The sequence below is a fragment of the Vulpes lagopus genome, chromosome 17, assembly GCF_018345385.1.
Source record: "Vulpes lagopus strain Blue_001 chromosome 17, ASM1834538v1, whole genome shotgun sequence".
NCBI classification, from domain to species: Eukaryota; Metazoa; Chordata; class Mammalia; order Carnivora; family Canidae; genus Vulpes; species Vulpes lagopus.
In genome coordinates, this window is record NC_054840.1 from 21926129 (window position 1) to 21942256 (window position 16128).

Here is a 16128-nt window from a genome sequence, read left to right on the forward strand (position 1 = left end):
CACAGGACTGACTTTGCTCTGGGCCTCATCTCAAGTGGCTAGTAGGAGGTGAGAATGGGAGGATCTCTCTTTTCAGAGCCTCAGGTCCCTTACCTATGAAATGAAAGCTTTGGACTAGATCAATTCAGAGGTCCTTTCCAAGTCTAATCCTGCTGGAATAAAAGCTCTTACACCGTTGGTGGGAATGCAAGCTGGTAAAAACAGTATGGAGGTTCCTCAAGAAGTTAAAAATAGAGCTACCTTACGACCCAGCAATTGCACTACTAGGTATTTACTCCAAAGATACAAATGTAAAGACCTGAGGCAGAATTAATGTTTATAGCAGCAATATACAATAGTCAAGATATGGAAAGAGCCCAGATGTTCATCAACAGATGAATGGATAAAGAAGATGTGATATATATATACATGCACACACAATGGAATATTGCTCAGTCATCAAAAAGGATGAAATCTTACCTTTTACACTGATGTGGATGGAACTGGAGGGTATTATGCTGAACAAAGTAAGTCAATCGGAGAAAGACAATTATCATATGGTTTCACTCATATGTGGAATATACGAGGAAGGGGGAAGGGAGGGAAAATCGAATGGGAAGAAATCACAGGGGAAGACAAACCATAAGAGACTCTCACCTACAGAAAACAAACTGAGGGTTGCTGGAGGGGAGGTTGATGGAGGGATCTGGTGACTGGGTGACAGACATTAAGGTGGGCACGTGATTTGACGAGCACAGGGTGTTATATGCAGCTGATGAATTACTGAACTCTACATCTGAAACTAATGTTCTATATGTTGGCTAATTGAATTTTTTTTTTAAAGAAAGAAAGATGCTTTCTACAAAAAGAAAAAGAGAAGAAAAAGACGTGAATTTGAGAATTACAAACTCTCTTGTGGTTTGGCTAATTCAGAATATGTACAGAATATTGACATTGGACATTAATGATGCATTGACTCATGAGGGTTTGCTCTTCTTTTGTGAATGGTGGAACACTTCAAGTTGCATGAGCTTCTAGACCTTTACCTGCCTTCCTTCTGTGTCCTGGAAGAGCAGTATGGGCATTTGATGCAATTATTGTTGCAACTGATTTCTGTCTCTTACCATTTTCTTCACATATTTCAATTTATTTTGCCTTCCTTTCTTTCCTACTTTCTTTACCTCTTCTTCTTCTTTTTTACACTTTTGGTGTGTCACACATAAGATAGAGGCCATAATTTTCCCTGTATCTCTTCCAGATACGGGATGAAGCAACACTCAACTTCGTATTGAACAATGGACTCTTCTGCTCAAGACACTCTGGTTTGAAATCCAAAACTTGAATATTTATTCCAGTTTGATATCTAGATGCTGACAATCACACTGAAAATTAAATATGAGTCCCAGCTCATGTTTACTACCCAAAAAAGGACAGTTTTGAGGTCATATTTTATCGTTATATATAAAAAGTGAAGTGTTAAACACTAATTGTGTGCCTGGCACCTGTGTGGGAATTCTTCCCTCCAGCCAGGCTCAGCCACTCAGGGAAACTCATAGGGCAGAGAGGGCTCCACCCTGGGTGAGGCATCGGCCTGGACTGGGGAGAAAAGCAGGCTCATCTGGTGGTGTACTGCATTGCCAGTATTTATTGCTTCCAGGGAGCACGCTGATGGCTTTTGGGTGATACCTCCTTGGTGTGTAATTAGGTCTCTTGTCCACTAACAAGACCTTGACTATGAACCATTCAGAATCTTTCCTTCCAGTCTGGGAAGGATGGCATTCAAGGTACAGGATGGCATTTAAGGATCCTAGATTCCAAGGTTCCACTTTCATCAACCTTCCAGTGACTTTGTAGAAAAGTCATTTTCTCTTCAGATGAAGTAGGTGGGTCATTCATTCATTTGTTCATTCTGGTGCCAAGGTTTGGTATAGGATGGGAATTGCTTGTTGAAGAGCTTGCCAAAGGGAGGGTAGGAGAGCTAGCTCTGGACCAGGATGCCTGGTTTTGAGTCCTGGGTCTTCCTCTCCCAAGTTGTGGAGGCATGGGTAAATCACTTCACTTTTCTGTCCCCCGTTGTCTTGTCTACAAAATGGAAATAATTGTAACAATACTAACATCATCAAGTTGTTGTAAGGATTAAATGGGAACTCAAAATAGTGGCTGGCACAAAGTAAGCACGCAATACATGTCAGCTCTCTCCGTTAATGAGAGAGAGAGAGTTGTCAATCATTAAAGCACAAACAAGTACGTTGTGTGCTTTAATAGAAGGGTACACCTGGGAAATGATTGATTCTGGGGTATTCACAGAGAACTCCTCATCAGTTAGGGCTCCGTGAGAGGAGCAAAACCACTGCGTGTGATATAGAACCAGATATTTATTTTCGGGGCTCAAGGCTCTCAATTATAGGGACCAGCTCTGCTCATCAGTCAGTGCAAGGCTGTTGCTTCACAGTTGATGCTGGGCTTGGAGTCAGCAGGGAGGGCAGTAAGGAGGGAGAAATGGACATAAAGTGGGGAAACAGATGACAGACTGCAACCAGCAAGGGCAAACCAGAGCCCGCTTCTGCCTCTCACTGTCTCCAGATGATGATGCTAATGAGCTGCAAGACATGCAGTCCTTCCCACATTGTCCACAGGTTGGTCCAGGGTTCAGAGGAGCTGCCAGAAGAGGTCCGGTGTGACCTACAGGAGCTGAGGGCTCAGCTGCTGCCCCATCACAACAGGTGAGCCAGCAGATCAGGGACAACACGTGTGATGATGCCCATTGTGCCCCACAGTGAGCCACTAAATATTAGAACATAGTAGCTAGGCTTCTCTAATCCAAATGCTGTGCAAAATGTCATTTGTGGCCAATGAGGCTATGGAACTATGCGGGGAAAGGGAGTCTGGGGAACACAGTCCCAGCTTACCTAAATTGACCTAGCACAAATCCACTGCAGCTCCACAGAGAAAGTGATGGAATTGGGTCTGAAAGCATTAGTATTTGCAACGAGGAGAAAGGAGAAGGATGTTCCAGAATGGGGGAATAGTGTGTAGATTGTGAATAGGTCTGGTGTATTTAGGATGCTTGTAGTGACTGCAGCATAAAGTGTTCATCTTATGAGGCCATGGAATCAGCCCAATATAACCATAAGTCATGGTAGCTTGAGGAAGTACAGATCTCTCTATCCATTGGGCCATAATTTTTCTTGAAGCAAAGACTGAACTTTTTGCTTCCAGGTTAATGTCTTGGCCAGCATCAAGGCACTTAGACAGCAGCAGTGAAAGGAGTATTGAATCTGGAGCCAGGAGACTGCCTGTTGATGCCTATGCCTCTGTGTCCCACTCTCAGTGGGGGGGGCTTAGACAACAATTTCACCCTCTGGAAGCTCTGCTTTAAAAGGAGGGATGTGTACTGAAGTTATAGCCAAATCTCTAAAGTCATATCAGATCTTGATATTTTCTAGCAACTTCCAGGAGACAAAAGGGCCACAGGAATTTTCATTCTAGTGAAAGTCAAAACAGAAAATGCAGGACCCTTTTGCCACATCGTCTGACTTGGATCGCTCCATCTGGGAAGCAGGTACAGGACAGTGTGGCCTCCCGTGGTTGTTCCTGGGGCGTAGGCCTGGGATGATCAGGTGTCCCAGGCCAAGTGAAGGCTCAGTTGTGTTTGTCTTGGTAGCATTAGCCTTGCATTGTGTCAGGAGCATCCGAAGCTACGGGTAAATATTGGATGAATGAACCTGTGAGAGTGGTCCTGGTTGCTCCATAGTTTTGGCATTGGTGTGCGGGCCGCTTTCGGGAGATAGCAAGTAGACTCCTTCATAGGGGAGACTCTGAATCCAGAACAGGTTCCTCAAACCCACTCGAATCTTGTCCTGTATCCCCGGGAGGATTACAGGGTTGAATTAATGAGGGAGAATGTCAAGAACTGCCTGTTTGAGGTAACATGAATTCTTTTTTTGAGGTAACATGAATTCTAAACAAAGAAATAGCCACCCAATCTTTAATTCTCTGAATATATTAATAAATATTCCTGACTGGACCTTTCCTAGACATAGTTATCTCCTCTCTCCAAAATTATTGGAGAAAGTCAAACTAATGCCTTATGGTTTTTTTTTTTTTTTGCCTGTTTTCAGACATGTTCAGACATTGGAGCCCAGGGAAGCCATGGGCTTGGTCTTTTTGAAACACAATAAAATCTTGAGATATTTAATTTTCCCTCTATTATGGACAAGTAATTTTGCTAGCAAACAACGCGGCTGTGTTTTATGTTCACAACTTGGGAATTTGGAAAATGAGGGCTTTGGAATCTCCAAATATGGGCTTTACTTCTTAACAAGTATGTGTATACCAGGCACATTGTTTCATATCTGGGCCTCAGTGCCTTCTTCTGTAAAAGGGGCATGATAATATTGATTGTTTACACCTCTTTTTTTTTTTAATTGTTTACAACTCTTAAGCAAGACGGCATTCATAAACTATGGTAAGTGTTCAATATTGTTTATTTTCCTTACTAGGCCTCAAAACATGAAAATGACAAAGACCTCTTTCTAAGTTTTCCTATTGCTGTTTGTCTGTCCTTAGTCTATTGTGTTATATATTTGCTCTTGAAAGCAGATAAGTGATAACAGGAATGAAGAGATTGAGAAAAAAAAAGTCATGGGGAAAAAAAGGAAACTGAACTTATTATTTTTTTCCATACAAATTCCATACAAAAAGACATTGTAATTCTGTTTTGGAGGCAGAACCCATTCTAATGGGTTGAGAAGCCCAGGGATATGCCATCATAACGGTCAATTTCCCACTTTGCACAGTCATGTTTTAGGCATGAAGTAGCTCTGAGCCTTGTCTGCTAGACCCACAAACCATCAGCACTAGATGTTCTTAGAGGTTGTCCAGCAAAGCCCTTCCATGAATGGGGAAACGGAGGCGAAGAAAGAGAAATGAGTTGCCCATGATCTCTCACATGGATGGAGATAGTGTGAGGACTGGAATTTATGTCTTTTGATTCCTCATCCTGTAACAGCATGCTGTCTCAGAGCCTTTGCTGACTCATCACATAATCTTGGAAAACTCCCTTCTTTTTCTGCGTACTGGTCTTTCCATGAAACATAGATGGCAAGGCTGAGTCCTGATCCCTACTTCATGGAGGTGCCTGTGGATTAGTCAGACCCAGGCTGCAATAAGCATTCAGCTCCCGAGAGTTGGGTGCAAACCATCAATTATTCATAAAAGATACTTGAGTGTTACAAAGGAAGCTGCTTTGTGCTAGTCAGATGGAGGGACCCTCCTTCCGTGTGGTTGAGAGAATCCATGGTCATAGTCCGTTAAGGTGTGGCGTGATCCCAGATGATTCAGTTGCCCTCCCTCAGCTCCAGCATACTCATCTGTAAACCAAGGAATATGGCCCTGAGCATCACTAAGCTTCCTTCTTGCCCTAACGGTGTGACCTTCCAGGAGTTATTTCAATAAGGACTAACTACACTTCCCAATGACAGGGACCCACGCCAACTTAGGATCACTAGCTAGAGAGTCAGAAAAAAAGCCAAGGAGAATGAAACTAAAGTAGAAAGGAATATAAACTCTTTTAAGCATCGCTTATCTGGTCTATAATCATAACCATGTAAGGATATGCTCAGTTCTCTTCACCTGGAAAAAGATTTCCAACCAGTGTCTCAGAAGTATTCCTGTCTCCCTTCTTTCTCAGGGTAATCATCTTTCCACAGACTCAATATACGGACATATATTGACTATTGACAAGCAGTGATGACAAGCCAGGGTAAGTGGATCCAGGCCAAGATTAGGACCAGGTTTTGTCTTTATCTAATCTCACTTTCTGCCAGGATAAAAAGGCAGCATGGGGGAGAGACATGAGCTCTGGCCGGGAGTCCACTTTGAGCCTCGGTGTTCTCTGTAAGGGAAAGGGGTTAGGCTAGATGCTCATTAAAGTTCATTTAAGGGCTACCATTCTGTTATTTGGCTTATTTGGGTTCTCAGAGCAGGGTCCTTGAAGCAAGTATCCTTTACCAAGCTTTGTCTCACGGCCAGAGACCCCCATGTCTTTTCCCTCCAGGGCTCCAGCACAGGGATTGTGCTTAGTCCATTTGCAACTTAAATCTGTTTCCTTGCAATGAGTATTTGTGTTCCAATAATTTTTTTTTTAAACTTAGACTAAGTGAAGCCAAAAGCATTCCTCAAGTGGCTGCCATTAAAAATGCATTAATGATAGGGGGTTAGGAGTAGAGGGGAGTTGGAAGAAGAAGACCGGGCTTCCCCTTGAAACCCTGCTAGGTACAAGCAGCCATAACTCTGACGCCTTGGAACTGCTGAGTTGGCAATGCCTTTAATGACATCACCTCTCTATAACCTCAGTTTAATATGTTCCCGCAACGAATCCTTCATCTGTGAAGACAGGCACAAGTTGATATATTCATATGGACTTCTTTTAAAAAATTAGCCCAATGAGTTCACTCTGCTTATAGAAGGCTGAGGAATTAATCTGTGGAGGAAAGAGTTAACATTTCCCTGGCTTGAGCTTTGCAACAGGCAAGCCCCTGCTGAACGTTTGAGAAGCGAACATGCAAACAAAGATGGGCAAAGTTCTTCAGGCTCAGAAGCTTGTTTTGGAAAAGAACTGCAAAAGTTCAGACGGTTTTGCTGAATTTTATCTGATTATTCAAGCTGAGGATGGGAGAACACAGAGGCATCCATGCAGCCAACAGAACATGAGGTGTGTTCTTGCTTCATCGTTGCCACCTTTACGTTTTAGCTTATGTGCGTTTTGAGGAGAAACCTAGTCCACATGTTTTATATCTTTTGCGCATGAACTCATGGAGGTGCTGGTTGGTAAGAGGGTGGTCCAGATGGCCAGGTGGCTGCTAAATAGTAGGAGAATCCTCCAAGCGGAAATGCATCCGAGAGTGGAGATCAGTCAGTTCCCCAAGTACAGGCGGAGAACGAGGCAGGAAAATAGGGGCACGAGAAGGACAAAAAAACAAGTGACAGGACAGGATATAGTCTGTGACCCCAATAGAGACTGGAGGGCAGTACAGAAAACCCAGAATTTGAAAGTAGGAGACTGGGGTTTGAATGTCTTCAGCAACTGTAGCCTTAGTTTTCTCACCTGTAAAGTGGACATTTTGATCAATAATTCCTGTTCCCTGAGGTTGTGTTTATAAAAGTCGATGGTTCTGTGCTTGGCACAAAATAGGCACTGAATAAATATTTATTGCCCCTTAATGTTTAAGTTCAATGCAAATCCTGGCTCCTTTATGTGTTCCCCAAACTGATTCACCCTGTCTCCCACCCACAAACCCTAATTGTCACCATGAGAGCAGCAAGGAGTACGCTCTCTTTGGAAAACAATATAAATTGGCTCACATATTTTTTTTTTTTTCACACCAAACAGCATGGTTTCAGAATGCTAAAAAAAAAAAAAACAAAAAAAAACCCAGAGCCAAAGTAAATTCTCTCTCTGCACCCCCCCCCCCCCATCACATTCACATGAACTTTTAAACCTTGGAAATCAGACAAGAGAGAGAGAGAGAGAGAGAAAGAAAAAAAAGCTCAGCCTTCCATTGCCTCACACTGTATATATATCGAGTTCACTTCACAAACACAAAGTGCACGGTCAGAAGTGCCTTGGGCAAAGTTTGTACTCTGCTTGAATTCTAACTTTTGTTTACCAAGGTAATAAACCGGTCCTCTGCTGCTCCAGGTGTAAAGCTATTATGAAAAGGCATATTTGTATTTTACCCCACCTCCGATGTACGGTATGTGGGACATCCTGCACCGTAAGAGCGGCCTGGGTTTGCTGACAGAGAGAGGCGCCCAAGCCCGGGAGGGGTGTCGGCAGCCTGGGCAAGGCCGGGCCCCAGCAGGACCAGGCCACGCAGCCTCCTCTCTGCTCGTCCACCTGCCCCTTCCTACACCCGCGCTGGCCCCCTTCGTGTTGGCGAGAGCCTGGCCTGGGGGCCACCCTCCAGGGCCTCTGTCGTCTCTAGTTAGACAAGATTTGTCTCTGCGGCATCTCATCCTAAGCTTTCCAACCAAGCCATTCCGGACACATTTTGTTCGGCCAGAAAGAGAGCGGACAAATGCAGCAGCTGCAGAGACTCCGGCTCCAATCCTGTAACCGAAAAATCTCCCTGGTGTTTCTCTCCCCCCGCCCTCCTTCACCCTGGCTGTCACACCCTGATGGGTTATCTTGTGGCCTGGGATGGCTGGGAGGAAACTTTCACCCACATTTTTGACTGAGCTAAATGGTCTGGAACCCACTGTAAATCGTCTCTTGAAATCTTGGCACAGGAAAGAGGAAAGAATATATGGAAGGGGGCCGGCTCAGAAGGCCAGAGCTGTTAGCCTGGGCAAGTGGGAGAGCTGCAGAGGGCTTGCTGTGATGTTGTGGCCTCCAGGCACGTCTGGCCGACCACCCAGAAACTTGTGCTAAGGCACAACACAGCAGCAGCAGCGTCCCAGCTAAACCCCCAGCTGCAGGAGACAAGCAATCCTCTTGGTCTTTGGTCCTTGGCCAGAAAGGAAGGGGGGGGGCTCCCTTTTATCTCCTGGGAAGTCGTTCCAATGTCTTTGGAATTCTCAATTCCTGTGTTTTCTGAGCCCCTACTAAGTGCAGAAGATTGAGCCAGGGGCTAGCACATTGTCCGGCATTCCATAAATATTTTGGAATAATGAATTAATTCCAGCTTCCTCGCTTGAAAAAGTAAGATCTTGAGCAAGATAATTAACCCCTGTAAGCTCAGATTCATCTTCTGGAAAGTGGGAATCATAATAGTAATTTTTTATTGTTGTTTACAGTTGGTATAAGGAAAAAGCAGAGAGCCCCTGGTCAACTCAAAAGAGCTGCGCAGGGCAGCTGCAGCGGCCCAGTGGTTTGGCGCCGCCTTCGGCCAGGGCTGTGATCCTGGAGACCCGGGATCGAGTCCCATGTCTGGCTCCCTGCATGGAGCCTGCTTCTCCCTCTGCCTGTGTCTCTGCCTCTCTCTCTCTCTCTCTCTCTGTGTGTGTGTCTCATGAATAGATAAATAAAATCTTAAAAAAAAAAAAAAAGAGCTGCACAAACGGTAGCTACAGCGATGTTGAACTACTTCTGTAAGTCACACTTCTAGCTCTTGCTGTGCCAGTCATGTTTCCTGTACGTTGCCTGGAGACTCAGAGCCACACATACCCCTTGAGCATCTACTAAGGTTTAAGCCCAAGGAAAGTCACCGAAAGTACAGAGATGAACGTAAGTCTTCACTTCCCTTTCCTCAGGGAGCTTGGTGGGGGGAAGAGGTGAGGGTAAGAAAAAGACACTGCATCCCTGAACATATAATTATTGAGTATCTAAAGTTCAGTCACTTAATAACGATTGAGGGCTAATTATGGAACAGGCATTGAGAATTCTTTGTCACTGGGAACTGTTTTGAGTTCGGATCGGCTAATGTAATGACTCAACACCAAACATAATACTTTCTTGTTCTCCAGCAGCGGCTATAACAAACAAGTGCAAGGTGAGACTCTCTGGTGCGTGGAGAATAGAGCAAAGGCCGATGTGGTGGGGGCACTGTGAATGAGGGAGAACTTTAGAGAATGAGGACAGAGAAGCTCCAGATGGACCAGATTACACAGGTACTCAGAAGCCAGGTAAAAAATTTAGATTTTGAACAATAAATTATGTTTCAAGATTCATGGTAATCAATGTGGAAAGGAGGTGTCTAGGGCTTATTCATCCTCCAATCCATTAATCCACTGACTGCTCACCCCCAGCTCTGCTCCATGCTGCAGGAGGGCTGACCCCTGTGTGTCCCAAGCTCCCATGTCAGCTAGCTTCTGCCTGGAAACAGCCAATGGGAGGCCGTAGCAGGAGAGTGGAGGGCAGGAGAAAGGGGGTAAGGGGAGCCTCAGGAGCACATACGTCAGGTCTCTTCCCCATCCATGGCTCCCAGCTGCTGGATAGGCCCACTGTGGTCCAGCTTCCACTGGTGCCCTCGACCTCTGCACTCTGGTAATATGGCCTCCTCTCTACGTCCCTCCAGCCCAGCCTAGTAGCAACCCCTGCAATTGCTAATAGATGGATTGACTTTTCAGCTTCTTCTATCACCTCTATAGCCAGTGACCTGCATTAGATTCCGTGTGTCTAAACTCTTAGAGTGGCTTGTTTCCCCAGTTGGACCCTGATGACTGGTACCCGTACAAACCACATGCTGCGGGGATGTTCCCTTGGCATCTGGTCCCAGGCCTGGCACATGGCAGGTCCACAGCGACTGTCTGGGTTTCCTATTGCTGTGTAACAACACAGATATTACAGTTCTAGAGGTCAGAAGTCTGACTAGGCCCCACTGAGCTCATATCAAGGAAGCTCTATGGAAGAAGCCATTTTCTTACCTTTTTCCGATTTTCCAGCCTGTATTCCTTGGTTCGTGGCTCCATAGTACATCTTCATAGCCAGCGATGGTAGGTCCAGTCTTTCTCTTGATGTCACCACTCTGGTTCTGACTCTCCTGCTTCCCTGTGTGGGGACCTTCGTGATTCCACTGCGGCCACATGGATAATCCTGGATAGTCTCTATTTTTGAAGGTCTGCTGATCAGCAAGCTTCATCCCGTCTGCAACTTTAGTCCCCCCTTGCTGGGTAATAGAACATAGTCATAGGCTTGGGGATTAGGATGTGGGTATGTTGGGGGAGCCATTACTCTGCCTCCCGCAGGGACATTGCAAAGGGGGAGTGTGGGGAGGAAGGTTAGGGAGGCTCGCTAAAGGGGATAGTGGCCTGGCACCTTATACTGCGCACAGTGAGGGCTCTATGCCCACGAACTGAATTAAACACAGACTGCAGTGCCCCGGAGGGAACATTTGTGGCCTCTGGTTCGGAGGCCTCTCCCGAGATGCCTGAAGCACAGCTCCCTGTTGGAAACCCCTCAGTGCGCTCTTGCCTGCCATGCTTGGGATGCGACGCTGGGACACAGCTCTTGTTCGTCTCTCACCCAGGATGGCACGTAGGTTTCTTGTTTTCCCAGAGAAAGGTTCATTTCGGAGAGGGGAGTGGGTGAAGGCAAACTGTTGGCTGCAGCACGTGAGTCCCATCAGTTCCAATTCGGGGACAACTGGAGTTGATGCAGGCGTTCCATCCAAATGTAATCAAACGCCTCCTGTTGCCAGACGACGTGTTATTCAGTGGGGGGTTGGCGGGGGGTGTTGTGAATCCGAGATGCCTTCTGTAACTTCCTCAGATGGGTACTGGGAGGAGAGGAAGGAGAGCAGATAGAAATTCACTTCACTGGTAAATAAACTTCCAAACTGTAGTCTGATTCCTGAAAAACTCTGGAAACTGCCTACGGGGAAGACGATCCACAATGAGATGGTGGGCGGTGCTTGCTCAGAGTAGGAGGATTTGTGACAATGTGAGCCCACGGGGCAGCACACGGCACCAGATCTCAAGGAAAATCCTGGGAACCGCTCCTCCACTTCCTTGTGTGTGGAGCGGGGAGGTGAGTTTGAAGAGGACAAAGTTTGGGTAAGTATAGAAGGGCTTTCTCTATTTTCAGCTAGTTTTTGTGGAAATGACTTTCTTTAAACGGCTTCATTGGAACTAGAATTCCCCCACCCACTCTTCCCGCATCTCGCAGCCTAGTACCCTAGGGCAGGACAAAGTGAGGAAGTCCTTGCCAGGTCTGGTCTGGGGAGGAGGAGAGGCCTGCCTTTAGGGACACGGCCTGGCGTTCATGGCTTTCTTAGCTACTGCAACTCAGACACATGCAGACTCCAATGTCAAGTTTTATGTTTTTTAAACCAGTAGGGGCTACTGGGAACATCTCAGGGAATCTTTGGGACAGACGCCTATGAAAGGGTTGTGTCTTGGTTGAGTACCTCCAACCACCTCTGTCAACTAAGAATGCTCTTTTTAAGGAGATGCACTATCTAATTCTGGTTATGCAATGGAGGTAGTAAAATTTTATCTTTGGTTTTAAAGATTTTATTGATTTACTCATGAGAGACACACAGAGAGGCAGAGACACAGGCAGAGGGAGAAGCAGGCTCCCTGTGAGGAACCTGATGCAAGACTCCATCCCAGGACCCTGGGATCATGGCCTGAGCCAAAGGCAGATGCTCAACCACTAAGTCACCCAGGCATTCCAAAATTTTATCTTTTATCAGCACAGAGACGCAGCATTACAGACACACTTTGTACTTATAGACAATGTTTGGTTCCTGAGAAGCTTAAATGATCAATTAGGGCTGCCAACTCATTCAAAAACTGTCCAGAGCTAAGCATAGGACTCCTCTGGAAGGATGTTTGAAGGACCTGGGAGAAAGCTGAGTGGTGGAAGGCAGGAGTGGGAGAGAGACTTTTCACTCCCTGCTCTTTGGTACCTTCTGAGCTTTGTCCTCTCTGCATGTGTTATTTATTCACAAATAAGTAAAGCATATTGTGAGATACATGGGGTCAGACTGATCCCAACTATGTAAAATCAGCCAGGTAGGACAAGGGAACTGTTATGAAATGTAACTGGTCAGGATGAGATGGCTTTTTAAATCTGTACCTTTGGACTTTTTCTCTATCTTCCTCAATGAACAGTAACAGTAGAGTTTTCAATGATTTAAAAAGTTACACTTTGGGGGCACCTGGGTGGCTTCTTTGGTTAAGTAGTTGCCTTCAGCTCAGGCCATGATCCCGGAGTTCTGGGATCCAGCCTGGCATGGGGCTCCCTGCTCCGAGGGGAACCTGCTTTTCCCTCTACCCCTCGGCCCTGCTGGTGATCTCTCTCATGCTCTCTCTCTTTTTCTCTCTCTCTCTCAAATAAATACATCTTTTTTTTTTTAAGTTACATTTATTAACCAGCAGGGAAAACAGTATTTCCACATGCCACAGCTGCATTAATCTATAGATCAGGCTGGAGCTGATAAGATAGGCCTCGCCCATATGCCTTTTCCATTCTCTGTTTCTTTCCAGTTTGCCAGCCGCGAGTGGGCCACGTTTCTAGGTCTGATTCGTGGATCCCTTGTTGGTCACTCAAGTCATAGTGAAACAGGGTGCACACATTACCCTTTGTGCCGGCTGGGTTTCGATTCAGGTAACCCCCCGTCACCGTGCTCCGCTGCGGCACGCAGCACCAGCTCTACTGTCAGCCGGCTCCAGGCTCAGCACCCTAAGCGCCCTGGCACGCTGGCAGCCCGGGGCCGTGTGCTGGGGCAGGTGCCGAGGTGGCCCTGCGCTGTTCCGCCCACTGAGCTACGTCTGGGAAGGGGGAGCATATGTGGAGGTAGCATTGATTGGAATCAGAGTGTGGTGAGGGCTTTTAAAGGTCTCACCATGTGTTAGACTGTGGGCCAGGAGTAGCCGCTGATGCTTGCTGTAGGGAGGAAACCTGCCTTGGTCGCCTGTGACTCTTGCTGGTCTTTACCACAGTCTACAGTGGGGCATGGTCATGTCCTTACTTGGCCCTTTTTCTTGCCTAGTGCGGCCCACTGAGTGCCACAGAGATGCGAACGGAGTGCTAGGGAGCTTGGAGGAAGCAGAGATGAATTCTGATCTGGAGGCCGAATTAGTAGAGGAGCTAGCATTTGAGCTGACTCCAGGGACCGATGGCATTTAGGTGGCAGAGTCAGAAGGAAGAATGACTTAACAGAAAGAGTGGGGCAAAGGGGTATGGGGGTGCTGTGTGGGGATGCTCTTATCTGAACTTTAGATTCCACATCTGAATGTGAGGGCAATTACATCACTGACCTCAGAGGGCGGTCGTGTGGCACGTCGAATGTACAGCTAGCATTTGCACTGTACCCGCTGGGGGCCCACAGTCATGCAGCTAGCAAGGAGCAGAGCCGGGACACACACTTGAGCTCAAAGGTGAATGCCCCGAGCCACTACTCTGTACTACCCTCATGGGACGAAGAAGTGGTCCGTAAACCAAACCATTTACAAATGTGAGTTATATTATTCCTTCTAACTTGTGCCTGTTCCTTGGACCCTGGAGGTTTCCGATCTGAAATTCTGGATTGTTTCTGAGCTAATTAAGCATCCTGACAGTCATCAGCCCCTTGACCTGGTACTTCATCTGCTTATGAGGATGTTACTCTAGGTGTGAGCCTTCCCACAACTGGAGAGTACCGATCAAACCCTGGACCTGGAGTGATCTGACGTCGGGAGGGCTGTCCACTCTAGGCCTGATGGTGACCAGAGCTCCTTGACTCCCACTTTGAGGAACCAGCCACCATTCAGAAGCCCCTTATAGTTCTGAAGTGCTCAGTTACTGCAGACGTGAGTCACCTGGGCATCTTCCACGTCAACAGCCTGCTTGAAGAAAGAGCTAGCATAGGCTCAGTTACTTCCAGCTATGTGAACACGCAGATGGCACGTTCTCACCTCGGCCTAATGAGAGCATAATGCCTTTTTGGAAGAGGTCTTTCATTTTCACTGGAAAAATGCTAACTCATGGCCCAGTAGATATCAAGCCTTAAAGCTGGTATTGGACTCAAAGATTCCTTGAGAAGGTTCTCCATTACGTGTCTTCATTACTGCTGTGGTGGTACCTACAATATCACCACAACTGCTCTTGATGGAAAAATGATCCAGGAATAAAGTTCTTTTTCTGTGCTTTCTCAGGAAAACAGTCTTTAGAGTGACATACGTATTTGTCTTATGTTTTTTAGCCCACGGTGCTTTCACATACATTACTTTCAGCCCTTCTAACAACCTTTTAGTGGTGTGGGGGGTGGGGGGGTTGGATGACAGGAGGATTCATCAAGGAGAGGTACTACTTCCTTGGAATCCATTAAGACTCTGAGGCTCAGAGAGGTTGAGCAATATAAAGAAGGTCACACAGCCGGTGAGTGATAATGCAGGCACACAGATGCCAGGTTCCTGCTTCCAGAGCGCATGCACTTCTAGCTTTCCTGAATTCCTGGGGACGCCCTGTCCCCAGGCCCTTAGATGTGGAGGGAGCCTCTGTGCCTGGTTTCCACACCCTCCCCAGTCCATTGTCAGCTACATTACTCTAAGGAATCTGTCAGTTTGGATTGGAAATGCAACTCAGGGGGGATGGTTCCCAACAGAGGATGATTTTGCCTCCAGGGAACAATTGGCAATGTCTGTAGACATTTTGAGGTGCCGCAGCTAGGGACAGGGAAGTGGATGCTATGGCATCCGGTGGGAAGAGATCAGAGATGATGCAGAGCATTCCCCACTGCACAGGAGAGCCTTACAGCAAAGAAGTATTTAGCCCAAAATGTTAACTGTGCCAAGGTTGGGAAACCTTACAGGTGAGAGTAAAGGGGAAAACCCACAGATCCCCAGTTTCCCATGCACATAGAGAGCTTTCCAGAAATGTCTCCTTTTAAAAAACAACTCTAGATGCTTTGCATGCATTTCTCCCTCCTACCATAATGAAGATCTGCCAAATATGTCAGAACTGAAAGAAGAAACTGAGGCCCAGAAGAGGGCGAGGACCGCTCAGGATCACCCAGCTAACATGTGGTGGAGAAGGAACTGGCTCGGTGAGCCCCAAGTTGAACACATTTTCTACTTGATCATGCTAAACTCCCCGCTCACTCGCTCTGCTTTAAGCCATTTTCTGACTCACTGATTCAACAAATGTTGTGATCTGAATATGCTCACTGACACAGACCTGCCTACAGCTTATTCTAATATAAAACAGTACAGTGGCTGAGAAGCTCATGGATGCTGCCTCAGTCCCCTCTGTGTCTTCAGATCCAGGGCCCCTGCACAGCTGCTGGGCGGAGGGGCTTTTCCTCTCTCGTTAGGAGACAGAAGGTCAAAGCTGGAAATGAAACTGACATGCCACCCAAGCAATCAGGTTTCCCTGCAGGAGGCACATTACTGAAAATACCTAAGTTTCTTGGAACTGAACTTTTTTTTTTTTTCATATTTGATTTTTTCATAGCTCGTTCTGTTGGTTTTATGTTTGTTTTTTACTCAGTCAGTGAAACTGGGTTGGTCAGTGAAATTTCTAGCGCCTGGAGGTTTCACTTTCAGGGTCTGAAAGTTTGGGTTTGGGCTTTTAAAGCCTTCACAGAGGCAATGAGGGGGTGCAGCCTTCTAGCCAAGAGTGAGTTTTAAATTACATGAACACAGAAAATGCTTGGATAGTATTTGTCGAGTAGGTTCGTTTATACAAAATATTGATTCAGCGTGTGCTCTGCACTCTGACAT

At 46.4% G+C, this 16128-nt stretch overlaps 1 long non-coding RNA gene across 1 annotated transcript; it reads left to right on the top strand.

The window, feature by feature from the left end:
* Window positions 1-2347: 2347 nt before the first annotated feature.
* LOC121477294 lies at window positions 2348-14567 on the top strand. Its single transcript, XR_005984201.1, has 3 exons — window positions 2348-2702; window positions 5672-6694; window positions 14039-14567. It is a non-coding gene; the product is annotated as an uncharacterized LOC121477294 (long non-coding RNA).
* The last annotated feature ends 1561 nt before the right edge of the window (window positions 14568-16128 follow it).